This window comes from Ceratotherium simum, chromosome X, assembly GCF_057802395.1.
Source record: "Ceratotherium simum simum isolate JZ-2026a chromosome X, ASM5780239v1, whole genome shotgun sequence".
NCBI lineage: Eukaryota > Metazoa > Chordata > Mammalia > Perissodactyla > Rhinocerotidae > Ceratotherium > Ceratotherium simum.
The window spans coordinates 93,037,481-93,061,777 of record NC_141940.1 but is presented as its reverse complement, the minus strand read 5'-3'; the positions used below and the strand labels follow the sequence as shown (position 1 = coordinate 93,061,777).

Sequence of the window (24,297 nt, the reverse complement as noted above, 5' to 3'; positions counted from 1 at the left end):
CCCACAGGCCTCTGAAAGCCCTACTGTATCATACGAGGTTACCTGCCTGATCCCTGAGGCATTTGGATTTTGGATCCAACCCTAGTGGATATAAAATATGAAACAAATCAGCTTTAAATAATACATACATGATACTTCCTCATTATAAAGGAAAAACTTTAAATGTTAATATTTCTGAAATCAGGATCTTCTTACAATTAAAGCCCAAAGAAACTCAAAGCAGTCAGGAGTGCGTGTTAACAGAGCACACAGTTGTAACTTAATGTAAGGTGTAAATTTAGCCTCATGGGGAAGGAGTTAATCCAATTTTCATGTCAATTGAGTTATTTGCTTTGCATTACGTATCCCAAATAGGTAGATTTTAACATCAATTTGGATTCCTAATTTTCACTTAAAATGTTTTCAAAATGATTCTAGTCTGATGCAGCATTGACAGAAAAAATAATTGTGTGTAGAAAATTGTCCATTGCAGGCTAGGCAATGCAATCCTAAGGCAAAAGCAAAATCCTAATCTCTCAGAATAAATCAGAATTTTTAAAGATGGCGAGGTTGGTGTGACCAATGCATGAGTCATAAAGACTGTTCAGGAACCAAACATCTAAGTGTCAAAAACTTATAGCTGAATTTCTAGAGAAGCTGTTAGGAAAGAGAAATGAAACACCAGTAATGTTCAATAAGGCTCAACATTTTATAAAGAGATCTGCATCACAAATCTAAGTTTAAAATGTTTAGGTTCTATTTGATGAAAAAGGCTCAGACTTAAATTGTGAGGTACTAAAGAAGAAAAGAGTATATAATTGTAAGAATAAATGCATGCTATTATAGGTTGATTAGTACTGTAGGTGAGAAAAAAAATTTCCTCTACCCCTCAATGGTTCTGTGGCTGGTCTAATAATTAAATTGACATATGACAGATTAACAGGAGAAAACCAAATTTAATTTTGTAGGAATGGGAACCCCATATACATAAGAGGTTCAAAGTCAGAAAGGTAAAATGAGGTATATTTGCCATCTTGAGCCAAGGAATAGGATAGAGGCCTAGGGCTTCAGAGAGGAGGAGAGTAATTCACAGGATGATAAAAAGAGCAGATGCTCAGTAATTAGAGGTTTGCCCTGCCATACAGAAGGTCACAAAATTTATTTCTGGTAATAACTCTTATTATGGGCAAGGCCTCTAATTTAAATTCTTTTTTTTTTTTTTTTTTTTTTTTTTTTTTAAAGATTTTTTTATTTTATTTATTTTCCCCCCCAAAGCCCCAGTAGATAGTTGTATGTCATAGCTGCACATCCTTCTAGTTGCTGCATGTGGGACTCGGCCTCAGGATGGACAGAGAAGCGGTGCCTCGGTGCGCACCCGGGATCCGAACCCGGGCCACCAGCATCAGAGCGCGCGCACTTAACCACCAAGCCACGGGGCCGGCCCTAATTTAAATTCTTTAAGGGAGAGGTAAAAGTCTCTCTTGAGCCCACAGAGTCTTGACTGCCTTCAGCTCAAAATAATCCACATGCCAAAATGGCACATCTTGGGGAGGCCTGTTCTGAAGCCCTTCGGTCCCGCCTTTGAAACTTCCCGAGAAGTTTCACATTCCAGAAGTTGGGTTGGTAGATTGCTCCATCTCGATGAACAGTCTCTTAGTTCTGAGAACAGGTCAGTTCAGTTAAACAGCTGTATCTCATTTCAGGAGTTGGTGATGTAGGTGGGCTCCCAAAGTCATGCCTATAGTGCAAGCAATCAGGTATTTAATAAGAGGCATTTGTATGGAAACAAAAGAAAAACAATGGTTAATGATTGGAGTAGACTATAATCCCACTTTCTGAGTTCTGAGGGTAGCCAGTCAAGAAGATTTCTAGATGTCAGGCTCGAAGCATCTTTAGACAGAGTGAAGGCAGGCAGTGGCAATCTGACATTTTCCTGGGTTGCAGTCTGAATGTCTCTGATGATCTGAGTGACCTATACAGCAACAGGCATGAGGACTGTCCATATGTGAGTCATTGTGCTGATTTCTCCAAAATTTATATCAAGTTGTCCAACTTCAGCTTGCATGGCTTCAGAAAAGGGCAGTTTTAGTTCTCAATGATTCCAAGTCAAAAGGATGGGAGAAAAACTGGAAACGTTAGTTTGGAGAGTCATAGCCAAATACTGGAGAAAACCAGAAGAATTCAGCATCCAGTCCAATTTACAGGTAGAAAATAAAACCTCAAAAACAATTAACAGCACTAGAATTTGATATCCAAAAAGGTGTATTGCTAAAACATAATTCTTCTCTCTACAACCACCCCCATTTCTATCAAAGATAATCACAGTAAAACTAATTTGAAAAATAAGTCATTTCAATAAACTTGACCTGTTAGTTACATAAGTGCAGCAAGAATAGTGATTAACCATATAGGTTCTTTTAAATCTGCTTTGCGGGAACTTTTCATAAGGAATCTCAAATTGAAGTCTTACAAGCCACGTCAAAATCTCACCATCAAGGACCTAGTAGACATATACAGAGCACTCCATCCAAAAACAGCTGACTACATATTCTTCTCAAGCGTGCATGGAACATTCTCAAGGATAGACCATATGTTGGGAAATAAAGCAAGCCTCAATAAATTTAAGAAGAGTGAAATCATAAGAAGCATCTTTTCAGACCATAATGCTATGAAACTGGAAATGAACCACGAAAAAAAAACTGGGAAAGTGACAAAAATGTGGAGATTAAACAACACGCTACTGAACAACCAATGGATCATTGATGAAATTAAAGGAGAAATCAAAAACTATCTGGAAACAAATGAAAACGAAAATATGCCATACCAAATCACATGGGATGCAGCAAAAGCGGTCCTGAGAGGGAAACTCATAGCGATACAAGCCCACCTTAACAAACAAGAAAAAGACCAAATAAGCAACCTTAAGTTACACCTAACAGAACTAGAAAAAGAAGAACAAACAAAGCCCAAAGTCAGCAGAAGGAGAGAAATAATAAAAATCAGAGCAGAAATAAATGAAATTGAGACCAAAAAAACAGTAGAAAGGATTAATGAAACAAAGAGTTGGTTCTTTGAGAAGAAAACAAAATCGACAAACCCTTAGCCAGGCTTACTAAGAAAAAAAGAGAAAAGGCTCAAGTAAATAAAATTAGAAATGAAAGAGGAGAAATTACAATGGATACCATGGAAATACAGTTATAAGAGAATACTATGAGAAATTATATGCCAACAAATTAGACAATCTAGAAGAAATAGATAAATTCTTAGACTCATACAACCTCCCAAAACTGAACCAAGAAGAAATGGAGAATATGAATAGACCAATCACAAGTAAAGAGATTGAAATAGTAATCAAAAACCTCCCAAAAAATAAAAGTCCAGGACCAGATGGCTTCTCCAGTGAATTTTACCAAACATTCAAAGATTTAATACCTATCCTTCTCAAACTACTCCAAAAAATAGAGGAAGATGGAACACTTCCTAAATCATTCTACGAGGCCAACATCACCCTGATACCAAAGCCAGACAAAGACAATACAAAGAAAGAAAATTACAGGCCAATATCGCTGATGAACATAGATGCAAAAATCCTCAACAAAATATTGGCAAACCGAATACAGCAATACATTAAAAAGATCATACACCATGATCAAGTGGGATTTATACCAGGGATGCAGGGATGGTTCAACATCCGCAAATCAATCAACGTGATACATCACATCAACAAAACAAAGAATAAAAACCACATGGTCATCTCAATAGACACAGAGAAAGCATTTGACAAGATACAACATCCATTTATGATGAAAACTCTCAACAAAATGGGAACAGAAGGAAAGTACCTCAACATAATAAAGGCTATTTATGACAAACCCACAGTCAACATCATACTCAACGGGGAAAGACTGAAAGCTATTCCTCTGAGAACAGGAATGAGGCAGGGCTGCCCACGCTCACCACTCCTGTTCAACATAGTACTGGAGGTTTTGGCCAGAGCAATTAGGCAAGAAAAAGGAATAAAAGGAATCCAAATAGGCAACAAAGAGGTGAAACTCTCACTACTTACAGATGACATGATTGTATATAGAAAACCCTAAAGAATCCGTTGGAAAACTATTAGAAATAATCAACAACTACAGCAAAGTTGCAGGGTACAAAATCAATCTACAAAAATCAGTTGCATTTCTGTATGCTAATAACAAACTAACAGAAAGGGAGCTCAAAAAGATAATACCATTTACAATTGCATCAAAAAGAATAAAATACCTAGGAATAAATCTTACCAAGGAGGTAAAAAACCTATACAATGAGAACTACAGGACATTATTGAAAGAAATTGATGATGACATAAAGAAATGGAAAGATATCCCATGCACGTGGATTGGAAGAATAAACATAGTTAAAATGTCTATATTACCTAAAGCAATCTACAGATTCAATGCAATCCCAATCAGAATCCCAATGACATTCTTCACGGAAATAGAAAAAAGAATACTAAAATTCATATGGGGCAACAAAAGACCCCAAATAGCTAAAGCAGTCCTAAGAAAAAAGAACAAAGCAGGAGGCATCACAATCCCTGACTTCAAAACATACTACACAGCAATAATAATCAAAACAGCATGGTACTGGTACAAAAACAGACACACAGATCAATGGAACAGAACTGAAAGCCCAGAAATAAAACCACACATATACGGACAGCTAATTTTCGACAAAGGATCTAAGAACATACAATGGAGAAAGGAAAGTCTCTTCAATAAATGGTGTTGGGAAAACTGGACAGCCACATGCAAAAGAATGAAAGTGGACCATCTGCTATCGCCATTCACAAAAATTAACTCAAAATGGATCAAAGACCTGAAGGTGAGACTTGAAACTATAAAACTCATAGAAGAAAATATAGGCAACACACTATTTGACATTGGTCATAAAGGAATCTTTTTGGATGACATGCCTACCCAGACTAGGGAAACTAGTAAAATGAAAACTAGAAAAAATAAACAAGTGGGACTTTATCAGATTAAAGAGCTTCGACAAGACAAATGAAACCAGAATCAAGATGAACAGACAACCAACCAGCTGGGAGAAAATATTTGCAAAACATACATCTGACAAGGGGTTGATCTCCATAATATATAAAGAACTCACACAACTGAACAACAAAAAAATAAACAACCTGATCAAAAAATGGGCAGAGGAAATGAACAGACACTTCTCCAAAAAAGGTATACAGATGACCAATAGGCACATGAAAAGATGTTCAACATCACTAATCATCAGGGAAATGCAAATCAAAACAACACTAAGATATCACCTCACACCTGTTAGAATGGCCATAATCACCAAGACAAAAAACAACAAATGTTGGAGAGGATGTGGAGAAACAGGAACCCTCATACACAGCTGGTGGGAATGCAAACTGGTGCAGCCTCTATGGAAAATGGTATGGAGATTCCTCAAAGAATTAAAAACAGAGATGCCCTATGATCCAGCTATCCCACTACTGGGAATCTATCCAACAAACCTGAAATCAACAATCCAAAGAGGCTTATGCACCCCTATGTTCATTGCAGCATTATTCACTATAGCCAAGTAGTGGAAGCAACCTAAGTGTCCCTCGACTGACGATTGGATCAAGAAAATGCGGTATATATATACAATGGAATACTACTCAGCCATAAAAAAAGGCAAAATCGTCCCATTTGCAACAACATGGATGGGCCTGGAGGGTATTATGTTAAGTGAAGTAAGCCAGAAAGAGAAAGACAAACAGTGTATGATCTCACTCATATGTGGAATATAAACCAAAACCCAGAGAGAGAAAACTGTATTGTGGTTACCAGGGGCAATAGGGGTGGGGGGGTGGGCACAAGGGGTGAAGGGAGACATATATATGGTGATGGACAAACAAAAATGTACAACCCAAAATTTCACAATGTAAAACATCAATAAAAAAAATTTTAAATCTCACCATCAGACTTCTGCAATACCTATAGATTTGGGATAACTCCTCTCTTCCCGAGGTTCCCAAAATATCTTGAGGTTCCTGAATCTGCCAAGAAGTGACCTTCCTTACTTACCTAGTAAGGCTGTCTGGACCCTGTAAGCAAGGTACCAGGCAGATTTTTCTAAGGGGCTTTATTGACTCCACGAAAATTAGTTCCTTAAAGCTGTCTGGTCATATCTGAGTCTATGCACATCTCTATCAAATATGACATTCCAGTCAAAGCCCTGGTAATACAATCAGTTTCCAATTGTGTCCTGTTACAAAGAGAACAGATTCTTTATTGAACTTATGTAAATAACTATATTGCCATGAAAATAAGAGTTCCTGAATTCTGGAGGGATCAGGTAGGGAGAAAAAGATAAATGTTTCAATTCTGCTTACAAAGGTATGATTTGCCAAATTGCTGTAAGTCATAGTTAGCTTAAGAGAAAATGTTTCCTTGTATCTGGAAAACAAAAGATTTAAGAACCAGCAATATTTCAGACAAAAATTCATAAAAATTATAAGCATCTTCATTAGTTCATTTAGTCTCGTTTAATTAATTCTTGTTGATCTTGATCTTTTGTTAGCAGTTATATGATGCCATTAGTTTCTCTGTTAGAGTTCTGCAAATTCTTACTCAGTTCAGTGGTATGATCTGAAAGTTATCAGAAACCTCTACTCGGAGTTCTTTCCATGAGTTTCACTGAAGATGAAGCATTTTTGCAAAAGCATCAGAGTAAAACAATAACTGTAAATGATAAAAGACTTAAAAATGGCAATGGTTAAAGATCTGATTAGAGTTCATTACAATGCAACTGACAAGCAAATTTGCTTATTTCTGTGACACATAACATTTTAAAATAATAACTGGTTGGTGAACATGATGTAATCTGTGCAGAAGTGGAGGTGTAGTGATGTACACCTTAAATTTTTACAATGTTGTAAACCAATGTTACTGCAATAAACAAAAAATTAAAAATAAATAAATAATAAATAAAATAAAATAATAACTGGAACTATGACTAATAACATTATAAGAGGACATAGAATTTTATACAATTTCTAGAACACTTACAGCACATATCCACATAAAGATAAAATAAACAGGTTTAGCATCACTCTCTATTTGACAATACTTCCCATGTAATTTAACATATCAAATAAGCCTAATTTAACTTTTTTTTTTTTTTTTTACAAGGTGAGAGTCAAATCTTTTAAGATTTTCCAGGGACCCTCTGGGAAATTTCAAAGTTAGTTTTAGGTCAAAAAGATTCCATTTTAGAATTTGATTTTAGGAAGTTGCCAAAATGTAAGAAGTTTTGAACTTTTAACTAAATAGAATCACAGATCATTATGAAATAATACTTAATTATCCATTTAACCAAAGTAACAACGAAAGATTTCAAAGGCAAATATAGAAGCTTACATAGGTCTGAGCAACACTAAGCTCTTAATATTGAGAAGACTAGGTTTACTTCAGTAATCAAAGACCTGATGATGGAGATAACACGAAACAGAAATTATTTTGATAAAACGCAACATCTTTCCTTTCCAGGTAGGTTACTTTAAAAGGTAAAGAAAAATCGTTTACAATCTGTTATCAAAAGCAGACCAAGTCCAAGAAAACTTGGTATGGTCATGCGTTCAGTCAGACCACTGGCTTCCCATCTAATTTTCTGCCTTTTACAACAGATCTTTCAATGAAGCTATTTTGGAATTTTGAAACCTTGCAGAGGCTTCTGAATACCCATTAAAATAGGTATCCCATTCTGTTTGTTTGATTTGAGAACTCTTACTCTTAAGCTCTAATTGGAATGTTCCTCATAATAGCCATTATAATGTTAAGTTGTAATTTCCCTGAAGGCTGGCAGCAGTTTGGCAGGATCCTAGCCGCAAATGGAGTGTAACCCATATTTTCCATCCAGCCGTATCTAGCCACAAATGGGGTGCAACCCACATTTCTGTCCAGCTATATTTTGGAGCCCCCAACCTGACGATTACCAAGCAAAGTTTTCCGGACGCAAAACAAGCCTACTAAGATTTTGCTTTTTTTTAAAGATATTTATAGCTTCCAGGATTGTAGTTCTTAAACATTTAAGACTTTTTTATTTGCCCAATTTCCAAATAGTTCCTCTCTCTTTTCTTTTTTTTGCTTAAGTGCAAGGCAACCGGACTTCCAATGTCCTGATGTTTTACAAAATCTGCAAATGTCTGAAAGCAAATAGGAAGGAGTCTGAGTAGACTTTGATTTTTATTCTAAGTCTAATTTCTGTTCTTCTGTCTTATTCAGGGAGTCCTTAAGGCTAGCCATTATAACAGTAAGACAGTTGTTTATGATGAGAACTCTCTAAGAAATTTTTTCTTTCTTTTAAATATAGCCAATTCAAAGGATCCATCATCTGGCAACTGACAAGTAGGATCTTATATTAATCTCAATAGTGACTCAAACAAATAAGCTTTTTTGTGGAAAGATCCAGAGGTAACTTTCCAGGCTTAGACTCTCAAAGACAGTCTACGGAAGTAAAGTCCTTTGTTGAAAGCAATGAAGGTTGAGACAACAAAGGGCCCTTATGTACTAGGACCCCTCTCTCCTCAGGGGAGAGCCGGCACACCTGGCACAAAGAGATTCTTGGGACCCCAGTCTATTCAACTGGCCACCAGATGTACCCCAATAAGTGCACCTTCCAGATGGCGGAGACCACAGAGAGTATTCTCACTGGTCAAAAAGCCAAGCTTTCACAACACAGAACAACACAGAGACAAGAAAAACAATGACCATCTCTGGGAAAACCATGAGTACTCATACCAAATAACCAGAGCTGCTGAGCCCGAGAACTAGCTCCACAAATATTTTCTCCTGCTAATCTAAATTTAGAAAAGGAAAAGAAGGACTCTCACCACTCTGCTTCCACCAAACTCTGCAGGTGGAGATCTGGGAGTCTGATATGGTAAGAATTCTTACCTTTTGACAGCTCTTGTCAGAGGTCCCAGGATTTTTCTACTGCAGCAGCTTTGGGGTGAGCAGTGCCCAGCCAGTGAGGTCTCCTGGCTGGCTCACTAAAACTGTTAGTGAGAAAAAATTTTCCTCTACCCTTCAAAGGTTCTTTGGGCCAGTCTAATAATTAAATTGACATATGACAGATTAACAGGAGAAAAACAAATTTAACTTTCTACATACCCCACATACATGAGAGGTTCAAAAACAGAAAAGTAAAATGATGTATATATGCCATCTTGAGCCAAGGAATGGGATAGGGGCCTAGGGCTTCAGAGAGGAAGAGGGTAATTCACAGGATGATAAGAGGAGCAGATGTTCAGTAATTACAGATTTGTGCTGCCATACAGATAGGTCACAAAATTTATTTCTGGTAATAACTCTTATTATGGACAAGACCTCCAATTTAAATTTTTTAAGGGAGAGGTAAAAGTTTCTCTTGAGCCCACAGGACCTCAACTGGCTTCAGCTCAAAATAATCCACATGCCAAAGTGGCACACGTTGGAGAGGTCTGTTCTGAACCCCTTTAGTAGACAATAAAAATTTGTGTACATTTAAAGCAGTGTCGTTTATTCTTCCTGAAAAAACTGTTATTATCAGTGGTTTCTCTTATGATTATGGACTCATAGAATAAAGGAAATAAACCATAATAAATTTTGTATTGCATATAAAGGATGGCTACTTTATACATGATAATGGTGTATTTATATAAATTTCCCATTCATGAAAAGGAGCAGAATATGACACCACAAAATATGTCTCTTTGGCATAAGAATTATCTTGAGCTGATTACTTTAAAGAAACTGCAGACACAGAAGTTCTAAAATCCAAGTAAAAGTTACCCTTTTGTAAGAGACATTTACACTTATAAGGGAAATCTCAATTTGTGAGGGTGTCTCCCTCTCTGTACCAGGAAGAGGAGGATGACTAAATCTCTAGAAACTTTTATCAATGGAGAAGGTATGGACTTAAATCTGCATAACAACCTTACTCTTGTTTACTGTGCTTTGCCTGATAGCCTCCCAGAACTGGCTCTACCATTCCCCACCCACCCACCCCACCCCCAACATCTTCTTTTGTCTTTAGCTGGAGATGGTATTAAGGTAGAGGCTTGGACCATTTCAGGGAGTTACTCAGTTTTCCTGGGTATCTCCCACATATACAGGAGGTACATATATTATTAAAGTTCTGTTTGTTTTCCTCCTGTTAATCTGTCTTTTATTACAGGGGCAGTCTCAGCCAAGAACCTAGAAGGGTAAAGGGAAAATTATTTTTCTACACCTACATAGGCTAATTTATAAAAAAAATTCTAATAAATTTAAAATACAGAAATTATATGAGTTATAGTCACTGAGAACAAATTAATACATTTAGAAATGTATCATGTAACTATAAACAAAAATTGTCATTCCTAATAATTGTTGTGCTGAAAATAAATTTTAAAATACAAAAAATAAGTATAGAACCTAATAAATTTTATAGATGTACAAACCTATAAGATACAGGCAAATCTGTAATCTTGCGTAAAGTACTGGATTTAGATTATTACATAAGAGAATTTAAAGAAAGCTAACTCAGTTAAATGTGCTAACTCAGCGATTCTCAGCCTCAGCTTCACATTAGCAACATAAAAAAAGAGAGAGACCAGATTCAAGCCTAAACAAATTAAATCAGAATCCTGGGGGCAGGTAAGCGGAGTATCAGTATTTTTTAAAAACCCCCAGGTAATTCTGAAATGCAGTCAGAGTTTTGAATCAGTGAGCAATGGACTGAACAAAAATTTCTGAAAGCACAGAAATTTGTCATAAAGAAAACAGGTAGAAAGCAAAAAGGATAAAAAAAACAGATAAATTTGAAAGGAAAAAAACTACAACAAATAAATCCAAGAGTTTTTTAACAAATAAAATAATAAGATTCTAGCAGAGATAATCAAGAAAGAATATAAATAAATAAAATCACAAATGAGACAATGCATGACATAAAGATGTAATAAATTATAAGATATAAATTATTTTATTATAATAAGTTATGCAAATTTATATGAAAATAAATTTTAAAACCACAATTAAATAAGTGATTTTCTGTACGAATTGTGAATTATCAAAACACAATAATAAACTAATAACCAAGTAAGAAGTGAAAAAATTACCAAAGAATTGGCCCAACAAAAGTTCTAGCCAGGATGAATTACTAATGGAGTCTTTCAAACTTTCAAAGAAAAGAAAATTACCATATTATATAACTCCCCCAGGATATCAAAAAACGATGGAAAGCCACGAAGGTGAATTCCAATGCCTGATAAACATACCATAAAAAAAAGTAAACTATAAAGTATAAGGGTTCAGAACAGGCCTCCCCAAGATGTGCCACTTTGGCATGTGGAATATTTTGAGCTAAAGGCAATCGAGACCCTACGGGCTCAAGAGAAACTTTTACCTCTCCCTTACAGACTTTAAATTGGGGGCCTTGCCCATAATAAGAGTTATTACCAGAAATAAATTTTTGTGACCTATCTGTATGTCAGGGCAAACCTCTAATTACTGAGCATCTGCTCTTGTATTATCCTGTGCCTTCCTAGCCTCTGAAGCCTCAGGCCCCTAGCCCATTCCTTGGCTCAAGAGAGCATATATACCTCATTTTACCTTTCCGTCTTTAAACCTCTCATGTATGTGGGGTCTCTGACTCTCCCTGTATGTGGGATTCTCGTATATACAAAATTAAATTTTTATTTTCTCCTGTTAATCTGTATTCTTAGACCAGCCAGAAGAACCCAGAAGGGTAGAGGAAAATTTCTTCCTCCCCCACAGGAGCAATAGTTATCACCCTGGCTGCACATTAAAATTACCTGTAAAGCTTTTTAAACTCCTAAGACTTGGGCCACATCCACACCCATCCCCCACCCCCCACCCCCCCCACACACAATGAAATCAGAATCTCTCAAAGTGGGCTCAGGCATCAGCAATTTTTAAAGCTCCCCAGGTGATTACAGTGTGCAAGCCAAGGTTGAGAACTACTGCTCCAGAGCAATTTCACTACTTATGATTTATAGAACAAAGATCCTAACTAAAATATAAGCAAACAGAATTCAATAGTCCACCTACACAAAATATAAGCAAACAGAATTCAATAGTCCATCTACACAAAAAGCAGCATCTTCCTCACAAAGATGTTTCAAAATTAGAAAATAAGAGCACATATATATCGATCTCATACCATTTCCTATGATATACGTTTTAAAATACAAGAGTAATTCCTTAAGATTAAAAAGCATCTGCATATTTAGTATTATACTTAATTAAAGTGTGTGTCTACTACAATCAGGAACAGAACAAAAATGCCCCTACAAACATCATTATTTAATATTATTTTTAGGAGTTCTGGACAATGTAAGAAGGTATGAAGTAAAAATATTAGCAAGAAAGAGACAAAAGTATCATTATAGGCAGATAAAATAACGGCATAGGCAAAAGCTGAAAAACTAAGAACAAAAAAAAGATTTCAGCATAACCACAATTGAATCAAAAATATTCTTATGTACTAGCAATAACCAGCTGAAAATACAGTGGGAGGAAAAAGTATGTTCACAATAGAATAAAAAATTACAAAACACTTAAAATAGTTTTAAGGAAAACTGAGACCCAGATAAAACTCTAAAAATATTTACTAGAAGATATAGAAGAACTTGACTAATAGTAAGTCAGGTGAAGTATATTCTGGATAAGCAAACTAAAATAACATATTTCAAGTGGATGTTTCATTGGTGTTTTGGAGGGACTTGAAAAAAATAATTCTAAGTCCACCTGATAAACAGGTCAGCCTATTAAAGATAACTATGAAAATTAAAGGTAATGTAGAAGACCTCACTCTCCTAGATTTTATACCTTACTATAATACTTCAATTATTAAAATAGTGCAATACCAGAATAACAAGAGACATACTAGAATGTGGAAAAGAATAGATTGTCTGAAAATAGACTCTATTACATAAAGAAATTTAACACATGATGAAAAAGGAGTCACATATCAATAACTGAAAAAAGTACTAACTTGGAAAAGCATCAATGTATATCCTCACCTAAAATAAAATATAACCCAAAATAAATACCAGATGGATTACGGACTTAAATATAACAAATACACCCTTTTAACCTTAAAAAAAAGTATCTATGTGTCAAAGCCTTGAAAGGGATAACCATTCTATGCTTCAGAGAAAAAGAGAAAATTATGAAAAAAAAAATTAAGATTTGACTACAAAAACAAGTTATAACTTCAATAGCCTAAAATATAAATAAAAAAACAATTTTAGGAAATACAACAAAAGTTTATTTCATAAAAGTGTTTAAAATTACTTTTTTTTTTTTTGCTGAGGAAGATTCACCCTAAGCTAACATCTGTTGCCAATCTTCCTCTTTTTGTGTGAGCCACTACCACACCATGGCCACTGACAGACAGAACCAGGGCCGGCTGCAAAAGTGAAGCACACCGAACTTAACCACTAGGCCACCAGAGCTGGCCCCTAAAATTACTTTTTAAAAGATCTTAAAGAAGAAATAAAAAAAAGAACTTGAAATTCACGAGACAGTCAATAAATAAAAGGAAGATGTTTGCTCTTAGGAAATTATCAGATTAAGTACCAATTAAAATAACAGTGATGTACCGGTTTTGTTTGTTTCTCCTTTTAAATCGGCCTGGAACAATTATTCATCATGGACGGGATTTTAAACTACTCCAGTTCTTCTGGGGCAATGTGGTGCTATGAAGAGCCAATTTAAAATTCCTATACTTCTCAGGAACTCTCTCTCCGGGCACGTAGCCCAAAGAAAAAAACCAAAATATGGAGAAACATAGGCGCAAAGATGTTCTTTGCAAAAATGTTTTTTATTATAGAAAAAAATTCGAGTGAGGGAACCTAAAGAGTTAACAAAAAGGGGAGCGTTTGGTAAATTAGGGCACATCTACGTACTCCATGGAATATTATGAAGGCACTAGTATGATGTTTTTGAAAATTATGCAACAATAAGAAAAACACTTAGGACACGCAGAAATGTTGAGTGAAAAAACCACGACTGAAAATGGTAATATATTACAATTACAACTATATTTTTTAAAGCTTATATATTTAAATTACGTTTTAAAAACCATAACCATGTTTTTCAAAAAGAATGGGTGGAAAAGAAGGAACAAAAAGCAAGCAATGGCGGCGGCTCGAGTGGAAGCCTGGCTTGGCCGCAAGATTGTAGTGACCTCGGCGCCACGAGACGGGCAGCTAGGGGGGAGGGGAGGGCTGACCTGAGGCGGAGGCGCAAGGGGGTGTCCCCCCTCTTGGGGGGAGTGCTTCCGGTGCCCCGCTGCTCCGGCGTCCAGTTCGGCCCTGTTCTCCTGTACGCCCTTGGCGGCCTGGACCTCTAGGCCACCAGCCCAGCTCAGGGGCGCCCTGTGTGTGATCCCCAAAGCACCTGGCAGTCTTTTCAAGGGCTTGGACGTCTCGGACGGGCTTTGTTTTCCAAACCAAACGGAGGAGCTTTATAATCCTGGAAGTGCTCTTATGTCCCCGGAAGTGCTTTGACATCCTATAAGTAGCTGTACAAAAACGAACGTGCTTACTCATATCTCGGACGCACGCGGTGGGAGCGGACGCCAGACCGGGCCTTTGGTGGGTCGTTGGGACTTTTGTAACTCGCTTTGGAATTACAAACTCAGTGGAAGGACTGGGACATCTCTGGAATACTGAGGACTGTGACGGACAGCTAAACCCTCGTGGCGGCGCAAGATCACGTACCACAGGACCGGCACTAGGTAGGGTCCCCCGGCAAATGCAGATGCCTCTGGGAGCACACTAGGGGGCCCTTTCCAGGCCGCCAGCTCCTAGCTCGGTATCACATTCGGGAGAGGCCAGCAGCCCTAAGTGCCTGAAAGCACATAAGGAGGACCTTGTAGCCTTCAAGCCGCGGTTTCCCAGGGGCTCATCCTGCCAGGGAAAGTCCTCGTCCTCCTCCTCGTCGTCCTCCCCGTCGTTCTTCTCGTCCTCTTCTTTGCCCTCCTCTTTGTCCTCCTCTTTGTTCTCCTCGCCCTTCCCCCCTCCTCTGCGAACTCCTCGCCCTTCCCCCCTCCTCCGCGCCCCGTCCCCTCCACCTCCCCCGGCCCCTCCCCTCCCCTCCCCTCGCCCTCCCCCTCCCTCGCCCTTCCCCCTCCCTCGCCCTTCCCCCTCCCCTCCCCCTCTTTCTGCTCCTCCTCCTTCCACCCCGCCCCCCTTCTCCTGCCCTTCCTCCTCCCACCTCTCCCCCCCCTCCTCCTCCGCCCATTCCTCAGTGTTAGGTGTGCTTGGAGAGGCCTCCAAAGACTGCCTGATTTGGACCACTCAGGGTTCCTTTCGTGCGTGGAATCCCCTCTGCACCATCCCCTCAGTGCTCTGCCAGTCCTCTTCTAGAAGAAATGGCTTCTCTAGAGGATGCCTACAGCTTTAACTCCAAAAATAGTTCTTGTAACTCCGAGAACTCTGAATTAGCAGTCAAAGGTGAGGGTCAAAATGATAAGACTGAGGAAACAAACAAGGTCCAGAGAAAGACGGATAGACAGCAAGACCAGGGCTCTTCAATGATCTACGTGAAGGCTATGCATGGCATCCTGCCACAAGGAAAGGAAGAGGCTGCCACTAGTGCAAAATTGAACCCAAGAGAGTGTCCCAATCCTGGGGAAAGACCAGCCAGGGCTGTCACTTTCTCTGCACCTCAGAAAAAGAAAGCGTCAGCTCTAGAGTTCAGAGCACAGAAGGAAAAGTTGGTGATAGAGATCAGCAACAGCGGTGACAGGAGAGTAATTCTAGTTCCTCAGGAAAAGCCTAGTGAGAAGCCACCTGGTGACCAAAAGGCAGTCATTTCTGAAAAAGGCTCTCCAGCCCTGAAATTTCTAGATAAATGTGACTCTCATTCAGAAATCCAAAAGCATCAAGAAGGAGATGTGGTGATTGGGCACCTGTCTTCAGGAAGTGACTGGTCTGATGTGGGTGCCACTTGCGCAGTCAGATTCTCTCAGGAGGAGCCAGTCTCACTGAGTCTCTCAGGAGTTCTAAATTCTTCATCCTTCACCACTAACCGTGACACATACCAGCCTTGTTGGTACAGTGGTCCTTGGTATGACTATGCCAGCTACTGGACCAGCATTCCCAAGCCTCCTCACTATCCCTCCATGGGCGGCAGCAGCAGCAGCAGCAGCAGCGCATCCCAAGCTGGGAAGAGCAGCTGGAGCTTCTTGAGTGATTATTCTTCCAACTCTACAGTGTGCTTCCAAAACTGGGCCGGACACCTGAATGCATCAGAGGAAGGTCAGTCCCAGAATTTTCATTCATTTCTTTCCTCCAGAAGTTCAGAAGCAAAGGTGAAGGAGAAAGCAACATTCCAAGAGGAGACACCATCACGTCCTTGGGGAGGACATGCATCTAGTTCTCTGCCAAGGAGCCACCAGGAGCAGAGCCTACAGGAGGGTTTCATTGATACCCATTGTCACTTAGACATGCTCTTTTCCAAGTTATCTTTCAAAGGGACCTTTACGAAGTTCAGAAAAATTTATAGCTACTTCTTCCCTAAGGAATTTCAGGGCTGCATCTCTGATTTCTGTGATCCTCGCACACTAAGCGATGGCCTATGGGAGGAGCTGTTGAAAGACGATCTGGTTTGGGGGGCCTTTGGCTGTCACCCCCATTTTGCACGTTACTACAATGAAGTTCAAGAAAGAAATCTTATGCAAGCCTTACGGCACCCCAAGGCTGTAGCATTTGGAGAAATGGGCTTGGATTACTCTTATAAGTGCACCACACCTATCCCACAGCAGCACAAGATATTTGAGAGACAGCTGCAGCTGGCTGTGTCTCTAAAGAAGCCCTTGGTGATCCACTGCCGAGATGCTGACAAAGATCTGCTGGGCATCATGAAAACATTTGTGCCCTCTGACTACAAGATCCATAGGCATTGCTTCACTGGCAGTTACCAAGTCATCGAGCCATTTTTGGAATACTTTCCCAACATGTCTGTGGGCTTCACAGCAGTCCTGACTTACTCTTCCGCCTGGGGGATCCGCAGCGCTCTGAAAAAGATCCCACTGGAGAGAATCATTGTGGAAACTGACTCTCCCTACTTCCTCCCTCGCGGGGTTCATAAAAGCTTTTGCCAGTATGCCCACCCAGGCCTGGCCCTGTATACCGTTCGAGAGATTGCCAGAATCAAAGAACAGTCACTCTCCCGCACCTTGTCCACCTTGCGTGAGAACACTGGTCGCCTCTACAGTCTTTAAGCAGAGAGGGCATAGTCAGGAGTCTTCCAGAAAAGGGAGACCAGCAGCCTGACAACATAGACGTGGTTTGAATTCTGCCTGTGTCCCAGGTCAAGCGTGTGTTTGGCAAGCCCACTGGGACAAAAAAAACCCAGGACAGGATGTTTTTCTCAAAACCTCTTCATAAGACTTCTGCTTCTGGCTGGTAGAGTGGGATGCAATGGGATGGGAGGGAGGTAAAGGGGAACTGCCCTTGATGTTATCAGGGTTTTTCCTACCAGCCAAATTGTGCCAGGGTAGTCACTAAAGAAGAAAGAGTTCCATAGCGTATATAACAAGTTTGCTAATTCAATTCCTTATTCTCTGCAGTCTGTGTTTTTGAGCGGTTGGTGAATCAAGTCACCCTCTTACTTGTCTTTAAAAAAAAAAAAAGCAAGGAATGTTTAATTTTAAAAGTGAGCTAGGTGATCTGTTTATTCCCAAAATGTATTTGTTATCATAGGAATTCTATAATCCATATGGTTTGTAGTTAAATTCATACGTTCAGTGATTGTTCAACTTGCAATTTCTTATTTCTAAAGATAAACCAACAGGAGTGTTTCATCTAAAAGGAAATCAATATAGATAAAAATTAGTCACTTAATAGTCATAATGTGCCGGGGGCGCTGTGGAGGAGCCTAGGGTGATGGGAGCCAAATCGGTTGAATCTTAGAACACCACTGAGGAGATGAGTTTTGAATCTGAGCTGAACTCCCAACACTTGTATTTAAGGAAAATATATGAGTTATGAAATTTAACTTGGCCAGCCAAAGAACACACCTAAATCCAGGAGTCCCATTATTGGATGAGAAATGCCATTTTAGAAATGGAAAATCTTTTACTCCAAAACTAAATCAATGAAAATAGGCCCAGAATACTCCAGATTTCTCTAGTCTCCTTTGTGCCCATTTATCTGGATCCAGGAAAAATCAATTGGCTCCTCACCATTTGGTTCTCAGCTCAAAAGTCTCCTCCACAGAGAAGCCCTCCCTGACCACCACTCTATAGTGCTTAACTCACTTGGGAGGAAACACATCCTTGGCTTATTATTTTGATTTAATCATAGCACTTAGCACTGTCTGAGATTGTCTTGTTAACTTATATATGTGTTCATTGGTTATCTTCCCCAATAGGTTCTAAGTTTACAAGTTTGTGGGTCTCGTTCACACTGTACATACACTCGATGTTAGAACAGTGCCTGGAACAGAGCAGGCAGTCAGCAAAGGTTTCTTGAATTAACATATGAATGAATAACTGACTTCATTAACACTTGGGAGTTAATGATAATATTTGGGTGAGAGGAATATTAGGAAGAGAATAGAGAAATAAACCATCATATTTCTAGCACCCCTCTTTAAATTAAAAGGCAAGGCAAGGATTAAGGGCCACCTGTATTCTGCTTTTAGATGTCATCCATAATAAAAGGAAGAAGTAAATAAGGTCAAGCCCTACCAGGAACTTGATAGTTCATATTTCCTATAAATAACATGGAGTATATCATAGATTTTCCCCTTTGTTGGGAATCCAGTCTTTTGAGAAGAAAGTGTTAAGTATAAGAAAGCTGTAGCTGAAGTGCTTCACTTTCCTCTGGTAAATCAAAAGAAGTTGATGCAATGTTAAAGGTGTGATTTGATTATATTTTTCAAGACAGAAACTCTTCAAAAACAAAGCCAATGTTTTAAGTTTTTTCCCCTTTAATGTGCATTTTAAATAAACATTGCTCATAGTGTGTCCCTCAGCCCACAGGAGCTCTGAGCTTTTTATAAAGGATTGCAGAAAAGAAGGTTCCAGGGACACACATTTTGGGGAAATATTGAGTTGTATAAAGTTCCACACATTTTTTTCTTGCATGTCCTTTGATATGCTAATTTGAGCCACAGGTACCCAAGAGGGTGTTTCTCAAAGTTACTTCTCTCACGCTGTTGCAATGCCCTTACCACATTTTGTACTATCTCTACTTATCACATGCTAACATCCTCTTTCATTTACCTTTCTGCTACATAAGATCTACGGAGAACAAAATGTCATTTATCTGGTCCTAGCAACGTGACGTTACCAAGTGGGCATTTTAAAAATGGGTGTGAATGAACGATTGCATTTGTAAGTACACATTCAACAAGATAACAGTACTTTTCCTCTCAAAAAAGAAATGATCTCCTTTTTATATGGAGAAAATACTTTTTGTACCTCCTCCTCTCCTCTACATTTTTTATGGCAAATGCATAGACTATACTCTGCAGTGTTTCTAACATTCAGGAGAAAGCCTTGCCATAAGTCAGCTTTATTTCTTCAGGAATGAGTGAGCACTGTAGTATTTTCTGAGTGTAGTATATCCAGAGTGACCTAAATCAAAAATCACAATCTTCCTTTACTTATTTCATGAATGAAGTAAACACTTCACCTATTGATGTTACAAGTAAAAGAAAAAACACACAAAAAAAATACAAAACAAAAATTTGTGATCCAGATGTACAAGATTTGGGTACTTGGTAAACAGTTTTTTACTAAAGTGATAGTCCATTGAACCTCAAAGAATGATTCCTTAGCGTTCATATGTTTGTATGGCACTTGGTGTGTCCACTCTCTAGTTCTGGAGGCATCAGAGAGCCATGAAGGCAGCCGGTGATCTAGAAATTCAATTTGCCGTTAGTGGTCCCTGGGCCATCAGTCAGCCCAGAGTCACGGGGCCTCTCAGGCCCATTAACGAGTTCCCTGAACCTTGGCAGTCCTTTCACTGCACATCAATATTTCGCTTCACTTAAATTTTAGAAAGGCAGCTATTTCTACCTTTAAAGTTCAAAAGGAAAACTGCCCACTTTGTCTTGGTAGATGGGGCGGATTCTGCTTTTTCAGTTGGTCTATTCATATCTGACTTCAAAATTAGTACCTGCTTATCATAGAATTTTTGAGGCTACTGAAGAGCACAAATTGGGGGGAAAAAAGTCCATAATCCTATTACTTAGAGACAATCACTTTAACAATTCGAGTAGCTCTTTGGCAGTTTTCTCTCTATTATTATTGGCCAATTCCAGAACTGTAGTCCTTGAGTCAATTTTGCTAATTAATATTTACTAGAATATTCACTTCATAATTAGCATAAGCTGTATATTTTTTACTTCCTCTGAAGTTGCAATTTAAATACATTATTTTGTATATTTTTGTTTGCTTCCCTGAGCAAACAAGCTAGAAGTTTGTTAATTCTGTTGTTTGTTTTAAAGAATCGACTCTTAAGACTTCTTGTTCAAATCTATTCTCTTTACTGATTTATAAAATTCTGCTTTTAAGTTTCTGAATTTTTTTTCCTTCAGTTCTCGGATGTCTGTTTTTTATGTGCTTTTTCTAATGCCTTAAGTAAAATGCCTAGTTTATTTTTCATTTGGGGGAAAAAAACAAAGCATTCAATACCATAAATTTGCCTGTGATTATAACTCTGCAGTATCTATAGGATTTTTTATTTCGATGAAGTTTACTTTCCCACTGTAAAAAAAAATACACATGCATTACAAAAATATGAAAATAGAGAGGAACAGAAAGAAGTACAGGGTATTTCTACTACCTGGAACCCACTGTTTTGTTAATGTCTTTCCTTAACATAATTGTGATTATATAGCTATGTCAAATTATATATACTTTTAAAAATTCATGTTTTCCTGATTATGCCAAATTATATGTACTTTTAAAAAATGTATATGTTTTCATGCCCATACTCACTGAAGATTTACATACCACAAAATCCTAAAACCAATCTATATACAATGTTCATGTTCTGGTGTATTTTTACTTACAGTCTTTTTTTAAAACATAGTTAAAAACACAAAGTATATATGTTTATTAAGCAGAGTTAAAGAAAGAACATTTACAGGTCCTGGAGAAAGATGATACGAACATAAGCTTTTTTTTTCTGTCTACTCATTGTTATTTTTAATTTTTAAAGAATTGTCAGTTCAAGTATTAATTCCAAAAATTAATATCTATTGAAACTCACCTAAATAGAGAAAAGTAATACATTTTTCTTTTTTATATCCCTATCTTGCATTTGGGACTTGTTTTATTATTGTTTATTACTTTTTATCTTCCAATAAACATTTAAAATGTTTACATTCTGTTTAGTACTTTATTTTTTTTTTGTAATTACTTATAAGTTTGTTTCTATTGCTCACCGTTAATCCTTTTATTTCATGACTTCCCCATGGTTGAACTGTTTAATTTGCTTTATAATTGGCTGGAGTACATTTCAAGCAACTTTCTCAGGAAAAGTTGTCTCAGGAAAAAATATGTGGATGGCATATATATGAGAAATTATATATCTGAGAACATCTTTCTGCTGCTTTCACTAACGAATAACAAACACCTTAGCTGAGTCTAGAATTTCTGGGTCACATTTTCCCCTAAAAGTGATAGACGTTGCTTCAGTTGTCTTCTGGCATTTAATATTACAGAGAATTCTGATGTCAACTTCTCCTTCTTTGGAAGATTAAACTGCTTTTTCTGTCAGGATGCTTGGTCATTGCTTTATCCTTGAAATTCACATAAAAATTGCCAGAATATTTCTAATTATTGGTCTCTTTTTAGTTATCTTCTCTGGTACATAGTGAGCATTCGATCTGCAGGTCTATGTCTTTACAGTTGAGAAAGTTGGTTTTGTTTTTATTATTTTCTTATGGTATGCTTAATTGATTCAGTTGCTTTTAATCTAGCTTCTAATTCTTTAGGAACAACCTTCTAGATGTTAGAGCTCCATCCTCTGTCCAGCCTTTCATTATCTATCTCACTGCCTTTATATCTGACCTTTTTCTCTGCATTTTGGGAGAATTTCTCAAGTTTGCCTTTTCCATCACTCATCCCATTTTCTCCAGTTTCATTTTTTTTCTTTACTACATATAAATCATTTTTTATTTTCCTCACATTTCTTCCTGCTTGAGCAAGTTCCCTTTGCCTTTTGCCTACAGTCTCATTCAGCAATATTTTAAATTTATTCCCTTGTTCTCTTTTCTCCTTCCAGCCTTCACTTCACAGACTCTGCTTTAACCACTTACTTTGTTTTGTTACTTCCTTGCACTCAACAGAAAAGACAAAGCAAATTGTTATCAAAAATAATCATTTTCCTATAGAAAACATATTTTTGAAATAAATATTTTTCTTCCTCTGCCTCTTAAATAGTGTGTTCTCCTCCATTTATATTGCAGTCTTTTCAGAAACCATATGTTGGGTTTCTTTGTTCATTCTTGAACAAAGAGCAGTCTATCCAGGCTTGTGTTTTCCCCAAAATAGGGTGGGTAGGTTCTCTTTCCCTTGCCTCACTGTCCATTCTAATGTTCTGATTCCTCCTCTCAGTGAGAGGCTGGTTCATAGGAATTCATATACAGCATGTTAAGAGAAATAGGGAGGGAGCTGGGGCCATGGATAGTCTCCTGCAGAAAAAAACTTCAAATTTTTCCATATAAACATTTTATAAATTGACCTAAGCACATGTGTAGCCAGTCCTACATGTGCATTGCCTGTCACATCAGAGAAATGCCTTAATGCAGAGCCTGCTTTTCCCTGAGTGTGGCTATTCCTGAGCCTCCTAGTGACACTCTTAATCCATCAATAGCTGTGAAAGTAAGCCCAGTGGAAGCCCCTACAGGTTGTTCTAACCCCCAACTCAATTCCTGTCACTTTCTTAGGAAATGAGATTGCAAGTTAGTTTTATTCAATATGATCCCATCTGCACTGTATCTGGTGGAAATTCTTCAAAGTTTGCAGCATGAAGATGGAACTCCTCCCTGGCCTCCAACACTAATAGGGTTTCTCCATATTTTAAAATTTTGCAGTCATTTTAATTGGAATTGTGAAGGTGGAGAGGTTCATCTAAATATCAATGCTCAAGTTACAATCTCACTCCAAATTCTCATTTTTTTCTCTCACTTCTTTTTTTTTTTGATAAATTTATGTTTCTATGGATACTGTGTTTAAATAGGCATATCTTATTTTAAGAAAATTCAAGTTATACAAATCTGAATCTCATTTGGCTTGTTGAACATAAGAGACGGTCAATAAAGGTAAATTGAATAAATGAATGACAAAAAATACAAATTATAGAAAGATGACTTCCAAAGAATTTTTTGTATTTTAAAACTATTATCATAAATCTATTTATAATTTATGCTCAAATTTTCATGACTAAATCTAGGGTTTAAGATGAAATGCACCTATATGGACAGCATAAGCATTCATCAAATTTATCTGTCTGCTTCTCAAGACCTGATTTTATGATGCATAAAAGGGAAAAAAGATGTGGCTGGAATGCTAGAATATTCTTCTTGTAGCTTTATCACTAATTAACCATATAACTAGTGCAAACCACTTAAACTCTTTGTTCGCTGGTTAACCTTTCAGCAAAAATTAGAAAATCAACATTTGCTAACCACAGGATAGTGCAGCACTATTTAGAGGATTAAGAAAATTATGTATATATAACAGAGCTTTGGAGAGAAAATGAATGTATAAAAATACTGAATAATATATAAATCAGTGTAGGATGCAAAGCTGGAAGCTTAAAAATACTGTCAAAACCACATCTAAAATAGTCTTTTCATATCCTTATGGAATCTATTGAGCAAGGCAATTAAAAAACACTTGATATTACTAAGAGAAGAGGTTCAGACCCGCTGCTTAAAATCAGACTTCCTGGAAAAATAATTAGGACCAGAAGAAGGGGGTTACCCTATCCAACAGAAATCACATTGCTAATCATGGAATTTCATAAACTGAATATTCAAATATTCAATCTTAAAGATACAAAAGAAAAACAGCACCTACAACATAAAAGACAAAGGGAAAATATTTGGTAAAATATATATAAAATTTACCAAATATTATATATATTCAGAGGGAATAACATGAGAAACTTCATGTCATCATTTTGAGATATTATGTATTTTAAAAGGCTGGTTTCCACCCAAAAGAGTCAAAAGAAAGATGCTTAGATAAGATGGCTTTTATGTTGTCCTCCAATCGAAAGAATCTATTCTATAATTCCAGTAA

General features: G+C 37.6%; 1 protein-coding gene and 1 pseudogene across 4 annotated transcripts in view; one reads left to right on the top strand and one right to left on the bottom strand.

Moving 5' to 3' along the window:
* Nucleotides 1-24,297, bottom strand: part of EFHC2 (EF-hand domain containing 2) — a 269,392-nt gene that overhangs the window by 115,931 nt on the left and 129,164 nt on the right. The gene's annotated exons all lie outside the window — the stretch shown is intronic.
* On the top strand, nt 14,162-17,463 carry LOC106802563 (3'-5' RNA nuclease TATDN2 pseudogene; annotated as a pseudogene).